Below are 20460 nucleotides of genomic sequence, written 5' to 3' on the forward strand. Positions count from 1 at the left end.
ATTTTAAAAAATGACTTGATAAGGGGAAAACCAATTACCAACATCATAACTGAAAAATAAAATTTAAGAAAAAATGAAGAATAAATTAAATAAGTTAGAAATTTTTATTTAATTATATGTCAACAAAATTGATAATTTTAATAAAACGGAGAAACATTTAAAACATCCAGGTTAAGAGAATAAGAAATAGAGAATTAAAAGAAAATGCTGAATAAGCCATTAATAAATTCTCAAAGTGGAAGGAGAAAGAGAGTGGCATCATATGAATTTACAAGCAAATTCTGTAATTAAAAAAATTCAAATATTTTATTAATTATTTGAAAGAGTAAAAAGGGGCAGCTAGGTGCCACAATGAATAGAGCACTGGTCTTGGAGTCAGGGGGACCTGAGTTCAAATCCAGCTTCAGACACTTTACATGTGACCTTGGGCAAGTTGCTTAACCCCAATTGACCTCCAAAAAAAAACCCCCCAAAAAAAAGTAAAAAAAATAATTCCCACTAAATTTATTCTTTGATACAAATAACATCATTGTGCTTAAGCCATGGAGAGACAAAGCAGAGAAAAATAATAGGCTAATATCTGAAATAAAACATTGACACAAGAATACTGAACAAGATATTAGCAAAGAGATCACAGCATCATGACAGTAAGATTATTCAAAATGGCGTTGCTCAAGTTATACTAGTATGTTTGTTCAATATGAAGATAATTATAAACACAGTTAACCACAGTAATAGGAAAAATAAAAATCACACAATTGTGTCAATAGTAATATAAAGTAGGGGTGGCCAGGTAGCACAGAGAGTAAGAGCACTGACCCCAGAGTCGATATGACCTGGGATCGAATCCAGGCTCAGACACTTAGCACATACCTAGAAACACCTGGCCGTGTAACCTTGAGCAAGTTACTTAACCCCAATTGCTTAGGGGTGGCCAGGTGGTGCACCCCTAAGTAAGAGCACCGGCCCCAGAGTTGGGATGACCTGGGATCAAATCTGGGCTCCGATACTTAGCACCACACCCAGAAATAACTGGCTGTGTAACCTTGAGCAAGTTACTCAACCCCAATTGCTTAAAAAAAATAGTAATATACAATAAATTTTTTTTACAAAATACACAACCATTTCTACTAAAAACATTAAATAGCATAGAAACAAAGGGACTTTTCTTTAATATTTTAGATAGATCTATCTAAAACCAATTGGAAGCTAATGGTCTTATGAGAAATCAAGATACTATAAAACAGATCCAAACAAATGAAAAAATAGAAAGCAATGTGAAATATCTCAGTGGAAAAACCACTGACCTGAAAAATAGATCCAGGAGAGATAATTTAAAAATTATTGGACTACCTGAAAGCCATGATCAAAAAAAGAGTCTAGATACTATCTTTTAAAGAATTATCAAGTAAAGATATTCTAGAACCAGAGGTCAAAATAACAATTGAAAGAATTCACTGATCATCTCTTGAAAAAGACCCCCAAAAGAATACTCCTAGGAATGTTATATCCAAATTCCAGAGATTCCAGGTCAAGGAGAAAATACTGCAAGCAGTCAAGAAGAAAAAATTTTAGTAATGTGGAAACACAATCAGGATAACATAAGACCTAGCAGCTTCTACCTTTAGGGATTGAAGGGCTTGGAATATGATATTCTGGAGGTCAAAGGAGCTAGAACTAAAACCAAGAATCACCTACCCAGCAAAACTGGGTATTATGTTTCAGGAGAAAATATGGTCATTAAATGAAATAGAGGACTTTCAAGCTTTCTTGATGAAAAACCATAGTTGAACAGAAAATTTGACATTCAGATACAAGAAACAAGAGAAGCATGAGAAGGTAAACAGGGAAAAGAAATCATAAGGAACTTATCAAAGTTGAACTTTTTACATTCCTATATGGAAAAACTATAATTGTTACTTATGAAACTTTTCTCAGTATGAGAATAGTTGAAGGGAATATAAATGTATGTGTGTATATATATATATATATATATATATTCACACACACACATACATATATATATATATATAGGAGGGTATATGGGTGTATGAATGTATAAGTGAATGCGTGTATATATGTGTACAGGTATACATAGAGAGAGGGCACAGGATCAATTTAATAGGAAGGGATGGTACTTAAAAGGTGAAATTGGGAGGTGAAAAAAGAATGTAATGAGAGGAGATGGGGAGAGACAGAATGGAGTAAATTATCTGATATAGAAGAGACAAAAGAAAACTGTTACAATGGAGGGGAAGAACAGGAAGGCAAAATGAATGGGTCAGCCTTACTCTCATTGAATTTGGCTTAGGGAGGGAAAGACAAACACACTAAATAGTGTATCTAGCCCTACAGGAGATCAGGGGGGAAGGGAATGAGAGGGGGGATGATAGAGGAGAGGGCAGATTGGGGGGAGGGAAGTTAGAAACACACACTTCTGAAAGGGGACAGGGTCAAAGTAGAGAATAGAAGAAGTGGGGGTGGGATAGGATGGAGGGAAATGTAGTCAGTCTTTCACAATATATCCACTATGAAAAAGTTTTGTGTAGCTTCACATGTACAACCTATCTTGAATTGCTTATCTTTCCAGTAAGGGTGGGTGATGGTGGAGGAAGGGAAATAATCTGGAATTCAAGGTTTTAAAATCAAATGTTTAAAAAAATATTATTTTTTTTACATGCAACTGGGAAATAAGATATATAGGCACTCGGGTATAGATATCCATCTTGCCCTACTAGAAAGTAGGAGGGAAAATGGGGGAGGATATAGGAGAGACCAGATTGGAGAAAGGAGTATATAGTGGCATCGCTATTTTGGGGGTGGTGGTTAGGGGACAGATGGGGAGTAAATATGTAACTCAAAATCTTGTGGAAATGAATGATGTAAACTAAAAATAAACATAAAATTTAAAAAAGAACTTAGTTGATCGATTAAATATTTATGATTCAAAATGTACAGATTTCTTTTCCCCAAGATGGCACTGAAGATGAAGGAAGCTATTGTTCCCCCCACCCCCAAGATAGAAGCCAAGTCCAAAGCTTTTAAGGCTAAGAAGGTGGTGCTGAATAGTGTCTATAGCCACAAAAAGAAGATCTGAACATCTTCCACCTTCCAGCGACCAAAGATTTTAAGACTTCAAAGGCAGCCCAAATACCCTCAGAAAAATGCCCCTTGGAGAAACAAGCTCGATCACTATGTCATCATTAAGTTTTCTTTGACCACTGAGTCTGCTATGAAGAAGATTGAGGGCAACAACACCCTAGCCTTTATTGTGGACGTCAAGACCAACAAGCATCAGATCAAGCAGGCTGTAAAGAAGCTGTATGGCATCGATGTGGCCAAGGTCAACACATTTATCTGGTATGATGGAGAGAAGGCCCATGTCTGACTTGCTCCAGATTACAGTGCTTTAGATTTTGCCAACAAAATTGTAATCTCCTATCTTACTATGTCCAGTTGTGTCCCATTCCACCTACAATATTGTTTTCCAGATTAAAAAAACAAACACCATACAGACTGTTTTCTGTTCTTTGTATATGGGAACATCATGTTTCTTGGCATTTGTCAAATTTAGAATAACAAAAAAAAATAAAGTAAAATTTGGTTTAGTTAAATTTTTGTTAAATTTTTTATTGACAGACTTTTTGAGGAATTTATCATGAATCTACATAAAGAAAATTATACCATAGCATAATAAATTAAAAATCTCCCAAGGTAAATGTCAAAAAAGTTTACACAATTCCGTAATACCAGCAGCAATGTCTTTAGCATTCTGTTGATGCTTTTGTTTGTGTAAAATTAAAATCTTCTAATGTTGACATTATCCATTAATTTTCAATGGATGTCTCCATGCTTGGAATGTTTTCTCCTCACTTCTGCCTCCTGACTTCTTTTAAATGTCAGCTAAAATCCCCCTTCTATAAAGAGTCATGACCCCCCTCCCCAAATACTTTAATACTTTCCTCTGAGACTACTTCTAATTTACTTTGTATATATTATGTTTGTAAAAATCTTTTTGCATGGCATCCTCCTTTAGAATGTGAACTCCTCAAGAGCAGGGACTATGTCTTTTTATCTTCAGAATTTCACACAATACATAGCATGGAGTGACTGCTTACTGCTGCTTGACTGATTTTTAGTAAACTACATCTACTTTAAATTATTAAATTAAGGTATTAAATCAAATACCTTAAAGATCTTAATCAGAGGCAGGGAACGATCTTATTGTGGAAATATTAGGAACCAAGCATTTGTCAGAAGAAGAGATACTCCTTTTCAGGACCCTGTTCTCCCATCTCATTTATCTCATGATAGTAGGACCCTTATTATTAATATCCAACTTTATAAGAAACATATTTTCATTACCAGAATACATTTTGCATTAGGTGTTGTTAAAAGGGTAAGGAATGGTCAGGCATCCATAATAATTGAACTTTCTGAAAAACAGCTATAAGTATCATAAATTTCTGTTATTCAAAAATAAAAATCATTAATGATTCAAAGGGAATAAAATCACTATATAATAGGGAGCCTGTTACATTTCCATCAAGACTGCCTGGAATTCCCAGTACTGAAATCTTGTGAAATTGAAACTTGGGTGAGGGGATGTTTCATCATAGATAAATGCAGAAACTTTGAAAATGAAACCCTTCATAGTGGTAGCAAGCCTAGAATGGAACAGCCACCTTCCACAGAAGCCTCCTTGCTGGTGACAGAACAAATGAAGGAAAATAAGATGTGGTTAGTGGACTGAGAATGAGATGAAAGACATATATGGTGAGAGCTTTCCTTCCCTACCTGTCCATGCCAAAAAGAGTTTCTCAGTAGGCTTGTGAGTCTGTAAGAGGTGATATATATTTATATACAAGTGATTGAATTTCCTTTGTTGGGGAATGATTGTGCTTCTTGATTTTCCCTAGTTATTTACCTGCTATTCTGTTTCAGTGAAATGTTTTTTTTCTGTTCAAAGTCCCTCTCCAGTCAGTGAATAGAGTGTGTGCATTAGAGTAGGGGTTCAAGTGATATTTGCATAATTATGACTCCACATATTTGACCCAGGTAAGAAGAGGTTGATGAGTTGATTGGGATATCCATTATAACCATTTTCCCAAATGGTTTTCCTTGACCTGCAAATGTATAACATTATTTTAGGACCTGCAACAGGAGTCGAGATTTCCAAGTGATGTAAATGAAGCTTTCTTTCCAGGCCATGAAAGGATTCATTTATATCCACATCTCAGTATGGATTGATATTGATAGGTCATAACATGTCTATTGCAGGAAATGATTTTTTCTATATCTTCAAAAATGTGAGTTTCTAAGTAGTGTTGTCCTAGGGAGGGCTGATTGAGAATTCATATAGGTTCATAGATGTAGAAATTAAAAACACCTCCGAGTTCACCTAATTTAATTCCCATATGCTAAAGATAAGGAAACTTAGTCCCTGAGATGTGAAGGGACTTGTACATATTTTTAGATAGTGTGAAATAGTATAGCTGTGATTTACACAGGTTTTCTGTCTTCAGTGCAAAGTGCTGTTTTAAATTCTCTCATTTTGGCATAGTAATCATAGTTATTGCTTTTATAATACTTCAGAGTTTATAAAGCATTTCAGAAATGTTATTTCATTTGATCTTCACAACTACCATGGGAGGTAGGTACGATTATTATCTTCATTTTACAGGTGAGGAAACTGAGTTTGGGAGAGGTCAATTAACTTGCCTAGGATCACACAGCTAGTGTCTGAGGCATGTTTTGACCTCAGGTCTTCCTGATTCCAAGTTCAGCATTCTATCTACTGTGCCAAACTTATAATGTTCTAGAAGCCTTTCATTGCTTTTTTTGGAGGGGGGAAGGCAGGGCAATTGGGGTTAAGTGACTTGCCCAAGGTCACATAGATAGTACGTGTTAAGTGGCTGAGGCTGGATTTGAACACTGGTCCTTCTGACTCCAGGGCTAGTGTTCTATTCACTGCACCACCTAGCTGCCCCTAGAAGCCTTTTATTATAAGGTAAATAAAACATTCACTATATATGGCACATTAATTTTTAGAAAGTACTTTCCTTAAAATATAGGGGACCCTAGTATCTGCATTTCCAGCTGAGGAAACAGATTTATTAATTTATTTTTTTTTGGAAGCAGAAGAGTGTAGTGGTAAGAGTACTACTGTGTGTTCAAATCCTGGCTCTTCCACTTTCTTTGTGACCTTGGCTAGGTTACAGGATTCTCTGGGCTTCCATTTCCAAATCTGTAAAAAGAGGAGCTTGGATAGGTTGACTGTTCAAGTCACTTCCAGCTCTGAATCTATTAGAGATGAGTCATTCATGGCTGTACAGCTAGTAGGTATCAGAGCTGGGATTTGAAGCTGGGTATCTTTATTCAGTATCTAGAACTCTTTCCCCTACACTAGTGGTGATCTATTTTTTCTCCTACACTTACTGCATGGGAGACATTCACTTTTCACGATGCATGCTTTTATCATCTTCTATTCAAAGCCCATCATGAAATGTAATAAAGGAGAAACCAAACAGTGCATGGTTTTCTTTGATGAATGGATTTAGAGGAGAAATCTTATGCAACAAACTCATTCTTCAGGCTTCAAACCAGATTTAAAAGTCTTTTCAACATAGCTTTTTAAGACTTTGAATATAAACCTATTTGAATTACTAGTCAGGAAGTGTCTGAAACATTTATTCCTTTAATAATGAAATTTCTGTTTAAAAAAAAAAGGAAATCAAACAACTTTTCCAAGGAGTCATCAAAAGAGTATTATTGTGAAGGATGGAGAACAAGTAAGAATTGTACCTAATGCGAGATGAAAGAAATGTTCATTGGGTTGTCATATTCCCTAAAAGGTAGATAAAATATCCCCAGTGCATATATTTCCATGAGGATCTCAGCTACTAAAACCAACACACTCCTGGTTCCTCATTGCTCCTTTCCTCAGTTCTTTTTTTCCCCTTCTTTTTTTCTTTTTCTTTCCCTCTCATCAGCAAATGCTGTGAACAAGTACTGACTCTGGAACAAAAAGACTGAGTTCAAATCCTATCTTTGATAATTGTTCTAAGTGATTCCTTGGGCAAATCACAGTCTCCCTGAGTCTCAGTTTCCTTATCTTTGAAATGAGAAGAGTGAACAGCTCTTCACATATGATCCTAAGATTCTTCCTTAATGGAGAATGGTTAATCTATAGAAACGAAGAAAGGGTGAAAAGATATCCTGGGGACCTAAGCTGATTTTCCCTGGACTTTCTTATGTGTTTCTACCCTCTCACAGACACACAAGTGTCCTAGCTAGAAATTCAGGGTCTCTAAAGAAAAATGCCAGAAAACTTGAATTTATCCTGGGCCAATTGCAACCAATAGATTTGGGCTATTTGAGCAGTATTCATCATTGATAAATAACCTTTACTGAATTGTTTAGGAGAATAGTGCTTGTAGTATTCACTTTCAGATTGGCCTCTTAAAGATTGTGGGATCCTGATTGAGAATTCTCCACAACCCCCACAACCCTGGCCATATACATATATGCAATGCAAGTACACTTTCCCTGGCTCAGCCCCAGGGTTAAGAGTATGGCTCAAGATAGTTCTGGTGATTCCTGGAAATTCTTGTTTGTGTAATTGTCCCCTCTACAATTATCTTTCCCACCAGCTCCTGTCCTTTTTAACAATATTCAGGAGCTAGAAGTAGGAGATGATCTGTGGAATGGATTTCCTTGACTCCATAGAAAATGGAGAGAAAGATGATAGGACTTTACTCTCTTGCTCTAAGAAGAACATACAATTCCTGTGTCATTTCACAGTGTGGGAAGAAACAGATTTAAGTTAGGAGTTCTATGGAAAAATTACGATGATTTTCACATTCAAATTTTCATATTCAAACCATTTAAACAAAGCAAAATAGAGATTTTATTTGTAATTTATCGAATATAAATGCTTTACTATTTATAACAAAATTTATTTATCTTCCCTGTGGCTCTACACACACATAATCATATATGTATACATGTATATAGACACATGTGTATGCATACATGCGTACATATGTAATTTATGGAGATTCATAACAAAGCATGTTCTGATATGTCCCCAAAAAAGCTCATTTTTTTAATGGAACTCACCAATCCCTGAAAACACATTAGCAATGATTAAATAATACTTGCTTGTCTCCTGATCCCTAAGCTGCTTAGTCTAGGTGGCATTTTAAGTGACAAAATTAAGAGCTTCATTTCAAAAATAGCAAACTGGTTAAACATGATTATTATTAGATCAAAGAAAATCCTTACTTAAATCTTTGTCCTATTTCTAATTAAGGGACTATGAAGGTGAATTTACCTAGGTTGTTGAAGGTTACATCAAAGGAGCAAAAACTCTTGACAAGTCCTAGCAAACTGTAATTTAATTTATATGTATATATAAATAGTACTTTTATATAGCACTTTAAGGTTTGCAAAACTCAATGGATATATGCCATTACATTTGTTCCTCATAACATCCCTGGTAGGTAGGTGCCATGATTATGTTCATTATTACAATAATGATGATAATAAAAATAGCAACATTTAGTAAGTGCCTATTACATGCCAAGGCACTGTGCTAAATGCTATATAAATATTGACTATTTGATGCTTACAATAACCCTGTGATTTAGATACTATTATTATTCCCATTTTATAGTTGAAGAAACTGAGGCAAAAAGAGGTTAAATGATTTGCCTAAGTTTATAGTAAGTCTCTGAGGCTGGATTTTAATTCAGGCTTCCTGACTTCAGACCCAGGGCTCTCTTTACTCCCCAAGTGAGCTTGCCTATTTGAGTGTAGACTTGTTGATGAACTGTTAGTCTTTTTTCCCCTTGGAAGATAGCAACTTACTGCCTGTGTGATCTTGGGTAGATAGTTCCCTTAACTCTCTGAGCTTTAGTTTCCACACTTGCAAAAGAAGGAGATTACACAATATGACCTTGGAGATCCCTTCCAGCCCTCAACCTATGTTGGTGACCAGTCCAGCTAAATATGGAGAAGTTCATGGTAGCCAGTAGGTAATGGATTCTTGAACCTATCTACAAGGTCATAGGATGCATTATTAGTTGGAAATCTCATGGATGAAATCATGGATCCTGTGCTGTATTGAGGTAACAATGAGAAGTAAATTGAAACTAAACTCGACTGCAAATGCCAGAGAATTTGCAATTATTATAGCTCAGAGGAAAAGAGTCAAATTTGGATTCAGGAGACCTTGTGTCCACATCCCAGTTCTGGTATTTCTTACCACAGTAAACACGAGCAAGTCACTTTAGCATCTTAGGCCTCAGGTTTCTCAGTCTATTTATAAGAGGTTAGACTAGGTAACATTTAAAATCCCTGCCAGTTCAAAATCAATGATTATCTGTGATAACTGTTTTCTTTCTTAGCACAAAGTTAGAGTCTTAGAGTTCCTTGTGGATCATTTACATGAATATTCCTTCAAGTTAAACTGCAATTGTATCTTATTTTGCTAAGTGTTGTTTTTCCTCCTGTTTTTGACATTGATCCTTCTTAAGTTTAGCAGCTACATCCACTTAACACTGTATTTCCTTTTTCCTGGTGTGGTGTAACATCATAGTTTCATTGCACAATTTGCATCTCTCTTCTTACTGCTCTTCATCTCCTAGTTTGTAAAAGAAAAATTGCACTTGTGTTTCATGATTTTTCTTTCTTCTAGCACAAGCCTTAAAAAATTCCTTTGTATTACTCTTTGGAAGGGAAATTTTCTACTTTCATTTATTCATTCATTAACTATATATGAAAAAAGAATGTTTCATTTTCAGCAGCTGAATATATCTGATTAATTAAAAGCCTCTCAATTAGATAGAAGCCTCTCCTTAATAGCATAATATTTGCAAAGCCATAATGTTATTGTTAGCAATAGTAATTCAGATTTATATATCTCTGTATGGTTAAAAAGTCTTTTTTATTCCTTATATCATTTGGTCTTTACAACAACTCTCTGAGGCAGGTGCCACAAATATTACTTTTCCTATTTCACACATTGTAGGCTCAGAGAAGAATAGATACTTGCTCCAAGGTCATTAAGTTGGTAAGTGCTGGAGTCTGATCAATTTTTCTTTTCTTATTCCACATCAAGTGCTCTTATCTCTATTGAAATCAGTTCCAACATTCCACATAAGCTACAATAAAAAGAGAAAAAAATGGTACTTCTGGTCATATATTTGTTAATATCATACAGGTTTATTGTGTGATATCTCCTGTCCTGGGATCCTGGGTTTTGGATTTGTGAGCATTGACCATATGTAGCCTGGATTCAGGCCTACTTTGCTAGTTCTTGACCATTGTACCCATACCTCAACTGCTGCATACCCTTTCTTCCCACTCCAGCTTTCCTACCCTAGTAAAGTTCTGAGAACAGAATCAACTCTGGCTATCAAAACCCTCATCGCTAGCTGCCATTCTGCTAAGTGAAGTTTTTATTTTTTTCCCTATTGGAAGGCAAGTGCATTGAGGGCAGGAACTGTCATGTGTGTTTGTATTTGTATCCTGGAGGCTTACCATAATAAGAATCACTTAAGTTAAGTGATTAAGTTAAGTGTTAAGTGCTTAACAAATATGAATACATTCCTTTATGTCCCTTAACTTTAAGAGAACAAAAAACCAAAGATAATTACTTTGTAATTGTCCTTCTGATTGTAAGATTTCTTAAAAATCACATTGATTTTCTTCATTTAGCAGCATTAGCCCATGTCTTGCCATTTGTATACTCGGAGAGTCACAGGAAAATATTCATGAATTGAATGAGTTAGCTAAGAGCCAATAACATGAAGTACTATTTTGTGGAAGAGGAAATTTAACATTTACTTCCTAGACAATCAATGACTCAGTTGGTTCAAATCTTGGAGTAAATGTTTCCAAACTTGCAATCTTCTTAGAAACAGCAAAAGTTAGAGATGTCAAATGAAATGTGTCTAAGGGTTTGAGCAGTGACCACAAAAATAATTCTGGTTTAGAGACAACACTCAAATGAAAAATTCTCATGAGGCAGTGATATCCCCATCACACCGAAACAGAGGCTGGTTTACCACTTGTTGGGGTTCTTGCTCAGATATAATTTAGAGAAGATGATCTCTGAGATCCCTTCCCCCTTTGAGTTTCCATGAATATCTTTGAGATTTTCATTCTATATTCTAATCACGTTCATATGGTGTTCAATTGCTTTCAGCAGTGTCTGACTCCTCATTAACCCCATTTGGGGATTCCTTGGCAAAGATAATGGAGTGGTTTGCCATTTCCTTCTCCAGCTCATTTTATAGATGAAGAACCAAGACAAACAGATTTAAGTGACTTCTTTGGGATCACATATCAAGAAATTGTCTGAGGTCAAATTTGAACTTGATTCTTCAAACTCCAGGACCAATACTCTATCCACTGTGCCCCTTCATAGGCAAACAGGGTTAAGTGACTTGCTCAGGGTCACATGGCTAGTAGTTATCTAAGGACAGATTTGAATTCATGAGGATGAGTCTTTCTGATTCCAAGCCCACTTGGAATCCCCACTCCTAGCCACTGGGCCACCTAGCTGCCTATCTCCCCCTTCTTGAAATATTTATATTATATCCAGAAGCATTTGGAATGGAAAAATATGCATAGGGTTCTACAATTCATGTAAACTTGCAGGAAATTTATTCATTTTATGGGTAAATTATGGGTAGATTAACTGGCACTCAAAGAGGTTAAATGATTTCTGTTTGGTTTCATAGACATAGAACTGGGACTAGAACCCCTAGCAAGAGTACATCCTACTTCTAATTCCAAATCTCCTGAGACTCACAATAGTGGCCCTTAAATAATTTTACTAATTCAGTAAGAGTTTTCAGAATATCAGGGTATTTATTGTAAGCTGCTATAAGTAATATACACTCAGAGATAGTAGACTAAATTTTTGAAACCCCTTACATTTTTTGAGATAATACACTTGTTGAAGATCAATTATTCACCTTGTTGAATTTTTATTAGCCATGTAATTATCTTGTCTACTTGGAGAAAATGACAAGAGCAAAGGAGAACTATCCAGTTTCAGTGCAAGTGAGAAAGCCCCTGCTGACTGGCTGTCTTTTTTCTCTTACTTTGTTAAGCATAAATTTCTCCTTTTTTTGTTTCAAATATAATTTCAGTTGCCATTAGTTTTATAATTATCAAACAAATTTTTGCTTTGACGCTTAGAATTTACTTCTTTGATTTGATAGGTTTATAAATAGTTCATTCCTTCATTTATGGAATCGAGAATAAAACTATTTGAAAACTTAATTTGAGTTTCAAGATTCAAAGGGGGTCTTTTTTCTTGGGGGTCTTTGCTCTCTCTTTTAGTGCATTTTCTTGTTTGTGAGAGGCAGTGTGATGGATAGCAATCTTGTTACTTAGTAATATTCAAAAAATAAACTAACCAGACTTATAATCAGGCAAGCCTGGGTTTGAGTCCTGCCGTAGATACTTACTAGCTATGTGACCCTGGGTAAGTTAACTTCTCTTAACCTCACAATCTTTAAAATGGAAATGATAATACTTGTAGCATTTATTGTCCAGGGTTATTGTGAGGACCAATTGAGAGAGCATATGTAAAGTGCTCTATAAAACTTATTGCACTATATAAATGTCAGCTGTTGTGATGATGATGATGATTCTCCCTTCTGAATCCCCAAAGATAGTAAGCATTTTTTCTCAGTCTTCAGACATGAGGAACTTTGGAAGAATGTAGAGATGCATAAGACTGAGAAAAAGGGTACTGATAAATGTAAGCACTACTAATTCACATTTGTTGATGAAATATAATTGTTTAAGAAATGCTTATTTGCAAAGAAGGCATCTTTTTCACACAGATTTCTTTCATTAGCATGGTTGTTGATTTGGAGACACCATGTTTTAGGAAGGATATTGGTAATCTGGAGGGCATCCAAAGGAAGGCAAACACGATACTAAAGTGCCCTAAGGTTATGCCATATGAAATTTGTATGAGCAACTGTAGCAGCAAGCACCTCAGCGTCCCCAGGGTGGCTGCCAGCACAGGTTCTTAGATCTGCTTTGATAAAGGAAAGCAACTCAAAATGGGTTAACAAGCTTACTTTAATCAGTCAAACATGTATCATTTACCTAGTTCAGGGGAAAAAGGTCAGCACCCCGAACTTCAGAATATACAAACAGAATTATCAAGACAGAAATAGATCAAGTAGATAGATTTCCAAACTGTCCAACCATTACATGCATACCAAATCAACATCTGGGTTTCAAAGCCAGAGGGCTCTGGACAACGGCTTCCCAGAGTTTCATCTAATCAAATCACAGAACACTTCTCAAAGTGAGCCCCAAAACAAAGCTACACATCAGGGCTTATATAGCCTTCTCCTGGCTCAGAGAATGTAACAACCTTATTGACTCACTGCCCAATCAAAAAGTATCTACTGAAAAACAAGCCTCCCATCCCAGGCTCCTTGTGCACTTTAGCCTAGGGGCAGGGAAGATCTTTAAATTTGCATTTCCATTACAGCCACTGGTGAAGTTTAGCCTCAACTGGAAGAGATTTAAGGGACATATAAATGCCAGGAAAGGCTATCCTGTTGAAGAGGGATTGGATTTATTTTACTTGGCCCCAGGGGGCAGAAAGAAGCAAGAACCCAAGGTATAAGTTGGAAATTGAGTTGATATCAGGAAAAATTTTGTAACCATTAGAGCTACTTTAAGAAACAGCCCATTCCTCCTTGCCAGAACCTTTTAGGCAAAGTCTGGATAACCATTTGTTGGTTGTGTTGTCAAGGGATTCTTGTCTAGTTAAAGCTTGTACTAGATGACTTCTGAGGCCCCTTCCCAATTTGAGATACCGTGACAGTCGTCCTCTTTTCAACACAAGTTTCTGAAAACAGTAAAGCAAAACTGAGTGTAAGGTGACGGAGGTTTTCCCTTGCCAGAGTATAGCACTGAAGCATGCAAATTTTGCTACTAGCAAATATTCATGTGAAACACAGAAGTTTCTGCTAGGTGAACAGAGAGCACTGATCTTGCCTCCCTCCTTAATTTACTTTTTGTCTGGATAAAATCCAGATGTAGTTAAAGCAGATAGGAAGATGTCATTGTCTGTACCTTAAGCTACTTGGCTATGTGTAACTGGAGGCTTTGATATCTGAGAGACTTAGGGATTGACGAGGAAACATCTAATCTTAGCCTAGGGCACTGGGTCTGATTTTTATTAACTGGGTATAGTGGCTGAGACTAAAAACTGCTGCTTAATCTAATACAGTATTTGCCACTATAGCTAGCAGATTGGAGGTCTGCAAGATGAGATGGAGGTGAAGAGATGATCAGCTTAGGGGAACAACTTACTTCCTGAGGAGCACACCAGGTGAACACAGTTTAGTGATGCACCTAGTATACACACCTTGCCCAGCAAAGAGCTGGTCTCCTGAGTGCAGCTCAGTGACATCATCAGAAGACATATGGGAGAGGAGTTAACCCACAACATTGGAAGTGATAGGTATCCCTTTCCATGTATTCCTGCCATATGGGCCCTGTATGTGTGTGATCCCTATGCATAATAATTTTCTCAAGTGATGATGCGTACACTTGTGGGTGTGTGCCCTATGATCTTTTGCAAATCTTACTGTGCAAATCCAGTAAATGCCTGTACTTTGAGTTAATTTGGTCCTCTGGCTGTGTAAGGACACTTGTGGAGTATTGTGAGTGATTGTTTTGAGAGTGTATGGACCTTTAGAGTACCTTGACCCTGCTAGCTATCCTGGGGCCCCAGAATGGGTGATGTGTGAATTGGATGCCATAGTTGCTGCAAACCTATATGATAGGTATAGATAGATAAAACAGTTATTAAGCATTTGCTATAATACAAGAATGTGCTAAGTCAGATAGAGACTACCCTTGAAGAGCTTATATCCTAAAGGGGAAAATGGTAATAGGAAGGGTAAGGAGGAGGAATACTTCAGGAAGTGCTATGGTAGCCTGAATCCTAAGGGAAAAGGAAGAGATGATGTCATTTTTCAGTCATGTGTGTATGACTTGTGACCTGATTTGAGGTTTTCTTGGCAAAGATATTGGGGTGGTTTGCTATTTCCTTCTTCATCTCACTTTACAGATAAGGAAACTGAGGCAAACAAGGAGTGACTTACCCAGTGCCACACAGCTAATAAGTGTCTGAGGCTGGATTTGAACTGATTCCAAGGTTGGGACTGTATCCACTGAACCAAAGCAAATTCTTAGTTAAAGGAGAGATCATGTGCTTTAACTTTAATTAATCAATACAATGTTGTTCACTGATGACCAAAATATTTTTCTTTGCAATTTAATGTTGTTGTTGTTTTTTAATTTGCAAAGGGACAATCAGTTCAGTATTATTCTTTTAGCTCTGTTATCTTCCCTTCATGTCACTTCATGAAAACCTTCCAATAAAAACAGCTGATATGGCCATTTAATTTTGCAAATCACTTTATTTGCTGTTTCTAATAACTCTCAATGTAGAAGGTTGGAAGCCTGTCTTAACTCTATTCCTCTTTTTAAATCCAACATGTTTAAAATTTCCCCTATTCTGGAAGGTGTTTAATTTATTGTTCCTGTCTTTCTCTCTAATTATTTGCTTAAAACACTTCCAAGTTTAACTCTACTCATAAACTTCCTTTTTCAAGTTTATTAATGAAGATGTGTTCTAGAACAAATACCTGTGCTCCTCCAGTCAAATTCTGTTTTTAAGTATTTTGCTCTCCTTCCTTCCCCACAGCCTTCTTTGATTAGTAAGTCTGTATCATCATTTGCTCCCTGCCTCTTTTCATTATTTATGCATAGCAGTACTGCCAAAGATTTAAAAATCATCAACTCTATAGCCAATGTTTTCTGTTGACACAAACATAGACAGAGCTAAACTTAGGAGCTCAAAAAATAATCCTATAAACCAGCAAGAGAAATAACATATCATTCTTAAATACATTTTGGTTATAATATTAAATTAAATATTACATTTCACTACAAAGTGTCTAGTGAAGAGAAAGACTTGGTATTAGCAAGTCAGAGAAATATCCTAAAAAGACATAAAGAATTTTTGAATATGGCATCAAGAAAATATGTGACTTATTAGCAATAAAGCAATGGATCGATGAAGGACAGAAGCATATGCCTGTAGGCAAACGTAGAATTCATTCAAATATATAAATCCTTATGAAGACTTAATGGAGGGTAACATAAAGGGACCTGCAGAAAGAAGAGAAAAAATATGGGATCATCACAGTATGTCTTCAAATCAATTTATTTGAGGGTGGGAAAGAGGAAAGGAATGAGGAAAATAAAGGACAAAGAAGATTAATGAGAGAGAGAAAGGAGAATGGGAGATGGAAAACACCATCATGTAGCTCTGGGCAAACTGTACTAGGCCCCCAATTTTGAAGAGACCGAGTCTTATGCCAAGAGAGCTGCCAGACTGGCTGTCTAGGTTGTACTTTGCAGCTCAGCTAAATGCACAAATTATAGTAAAGTGAGAAAAGTAACTTCTTTGGGTTAAGTTCCATTTGACCTTAAGAGGAGACATTGGAATGAGAAAAAAATAAACAGATAAAAGATCCAAGAAAGAGATGTAAAAGGTCTTACAGTTAGGGATTGGTAAAAAAAGACAAAGGAGAGAAATTCATTTTCAGCTTTTGTCATCCCAGAAAGCAGAGCTTCTTGGATAATTCAGGAGGCTAAATCTGGTATAACTTTATTCACCATTTGCAATTTGTCCCACTTAGGAAAAGGATTAGAACATAATATAGTGTCCCCTTGCTTCCTTGACCCAAAGCAATTCTGTTTATCCTTTCAGACTTACACAACAGTGAGTACCTTCCCTCCTGGACCAAAAAAGGCAAGTGGCTCTTCATCTTTCCATTCCCCAACACACTCCCTTTTTAACTTTACTAACTGGATAAATTAGGTCATGTTTACAGGTCAAGTTCTGAAAAAAAAAAGTTAACCTACAATTAATCAGTGAATTATGACTAGTTATATTATGATTAAAATCAAACTTTTCTGCAAATGGGCAGGGTAAACAAATGTTTTATCCCAGTCTTGCCTTTTTTTCCATTTTCTTCACATTGAAGACCCCTCCTTTATCCCATGGATCCTGCTGTAATACCACCCTCCCCTTCCCCCAAATGGTAGGGATATCACAAGGATATAGATTTAGAGCTGCAACAAAACTTGGAAATCATCTAGTCATGGGATCAGAGATTTAAAACTCAAAGGCACTCTGAACTTACCTAGTTCAGTCCTGTCATCTTAAATATGAGGAAACTTAGACCTGAAAGGTAAAGTGACTTGTCCAGGATCCCCCATAGGAGTTGTAGGGACGACTGACTATTCATTCTATATTGTATGGTCTGTAACTTCTATGACCTTTCTTATGATATGCAAAAGGATATGTTTGCTTCCTAGAATTTTTTAGCTGCAAGTGCCATCCTTCCTCTGGGGAATATAAAGACTTGATTTTGCTAGCTAGAAAATGCACACACATATTTGTACCTAGTATATTAATAATTGAGGCCTCTCTTCCTCCCATGTTCAGATCCTTGTATATTAAAAGTTTATTGCCTTCTCTTCCATATAATACATGTAAGCATTTATATTTAGGTTCCTAAGGGAAAAAGTTATAAACATCTCTGCCAAAAGGCCTTTGAGCCTCATTTGAGAGAATGATCTAAAGGCATTCCCCTGGCTCAGACTATTTAGAGATAGAACTCCCTGGGAAGACTCAGGCTCATATTGATAGTATCTTAACTGTTTAATATTTCTGATACTCATACTTTACATCTATTCATTCATGTTTTCTTTTGTTTTCATTTGTAAAACTGAACAAGGAATTATACCTTTATAGATAAAAATCCACTTGGATCCAAATATCCCTATTGCACCTAGGATGATCAGTAAATTACTCTCCATCTCCCTTATTGACAGACCTTGAATAGGTGCTAAATATTCTAATCCTAAACTTCTCACCCCCCTCAACCAATTATACAGCTTAGAGGCCAAAGCACAGAATTGGAAAAAGAGGTGCAAGATAACACTTTGTTCATAGAACCTCACAAAAGAAAGACACAGTTCTAACATATATTTGAGATTGGACTTTTCTGGGGTGGGGGAGAGAGAAAACAAACAAACTAAAAATCCAGGAAGCCATCTTTGGAAGCTGTGATAACATCACCTTAATCTGCAGAGATTTAGATGACTTTAGTACCCCCTCCTCCTCTTTTCAGCCCTGCTGAGGTCTCAGTCAGCTGTACAGAACATCGTTTGACAGATCTTATTTGGTACATCTATGGCTTTTCTCTTTTTCCCTTTCTTAGTACAAATGGTGAGTTACCACATAATCACTCACTTGGAGAAGCCTTTACTGCCACATCAAGGAATTGAAATGGGCATGAAAACTAGTCAAGTCTTTTCAATTAAAAACTACTTTACAGACCAGCAAGCCCTCATTCATATTGTTGTGGTGAGTGGCCCTAAATCAACAGGTACTAAGGAGCAGAGCCAAAAACCAAATTCTCTGACTCCAAGTAGAGTGCTATGTCCACTTTTCTGTATAGACTCTTAAAACTTCCTTAGCATTTATTACTATCAAATTGCCTCTGGAAATCACTGCAGCATGCAAAGAAAGGAATCCAAAGGTACTAAGGCACTAAGGTAGTCAAAGTGAATAAAATGTCTACTTTTGTCCCAACATCCTTGGCACAATACATTCTTTTCTGTGACCTGTGATTTTATCAATATCGGGAACTTTTAGTAAGAAAATTGCACTGATTCAGACAGCCAAGTCTTCTATAATTTAAAGTCTTAGAAAGTTGCCTGGGTGCACTGAAAAGGGAAGTTATTTGTCCATGGTTACCCAGATAGTATGTTTCCGGAATAGGACTTGAATCCAGGACTTCCTAATTTCAAAGCTACCCTTCTATCCAATATTCCTACCTACCTCTCATAGACAAATTATATAGGGACCAGGGTATAACAACAGCTCACATGGCATAACAATAACGGATGACTGTATAACATTTTAAGGTTTACAAAGTTCTTTACTCAAACTGTGATATAAGTGGTCCAATATCTCCAATTTACAGATATGGAAATAGGCTCTGAGTAGTGGCATCTTGCCTGAGGTCACACAGCTATTAAGAGCTTTAGCCAAGACTAGAACTGGGGTATATGGATTTCCCCCCTCCTGGGTCACTTCCTTGTTGTGGCACAGGGGCTTATGTAGCTCAATGCAACTATGAGCTATGCCATGCAGGGTTACCCAAGACAGACAGGCCATAGTTGAAAGTTCAGACAAAAAAAATGATCCATTGGCAAACTATTTCAGTATTCTTGCCAAGAAAACTATATGGATAGTATTAAAGTGATGAAATACAGGACTTTGGAAGATGAGTCCCTTAGGTAGGAAGATATCCAACATGTTACTGGGGAAGAGTGGAAGACAACTTACAAGTAGCTTCATAAAGAATGAAGTGGCTTGGAGCGGCCAGGTAGCACAGCGAGTAAGAGCACCGGCTCCAGTGTTGAGAAGACCTGGATATCGAATCCCGGGCTCAGACACTTAGAACCCACCCAGAAACACCTGGCCGTGTAACCTTGAGCAAGTTACTTAACCCCAATTGCTTAAAAAAAAAAAAGAATGAAGTGGCTAGGCAAAAGCAGAAAGGAAGCTCATTTGTGAATGTGTCTGGTGACTAATGGAAAATACAGTGCTTGAAAGATCAATATTACACTGGCACCTGGAAGTTAAGATCTATGAACCAAGGTAAGTGGAATGGGATCTAACAAGAGATGAAAAGTTTAAAGTTTGAAAGCAAAAGGAGAAAGGGATAATAGGGGATGAAATGGATAGATAGTGTCATGGAAGAAATGAACAGGAGCTCGGATAGACTTGGGGAGATAGGGAAGATAGAAAGGCCCTTCAGGAAGTTGAGTTCATAATCCTGCTTCAGATATTAAATAGCTGTGTAACCCTGGGAAAGGCACCAAGCCTCTTTTACCTTCAGTTTCCTCATATTTAGAACAAGGGGACTAGCTTCCATCTACCTCTAACTTGTATTCCAGTTCTGAATCTTTGATCCTAAGATACTAACACTAGTTGGTGAAACTGAGGAGGGTAGAACCAAACCAAATGATATTAAGTCCTTTCTCCCTGCAGGACACAAACGGAACTGAATCCTTTCTAGGACTTTCCTATCTTTTCCATGGAGAAAGATTTAGGGTCTAATCTTTCTTTTGTCAGGAGGACATTATTCCCACATCTATGGATGCTGAGTAATGTCCTATGAATAAAACTTAGTTTTTGTGACCTCTGGATAGGATAGAGGACACTCCAGAAATTCTTAATCTGCATCCATGAATTAATCAACAAATATTTTGATAATGTATTCCAATAGAATTGGTTTCCTTTGTAATTTTATGTAT

Source organism: Petaurus breviceps, unplaced genomic scaffold (genome assembly GCF_028583685.1).
Source record: "Petaurus breviceps papuanus isolate PSGF00001 unplaced genomic scaffold, PetGlider_PUasm1.0 187, whole genome shotgun sequence".
Classification (NCBI taxonomy): Eukaryota; Metazoa; Chordata; class Mammalia; order Diprotodontia; family Petauridae; genus Petaurus; species Petaurus breviceps.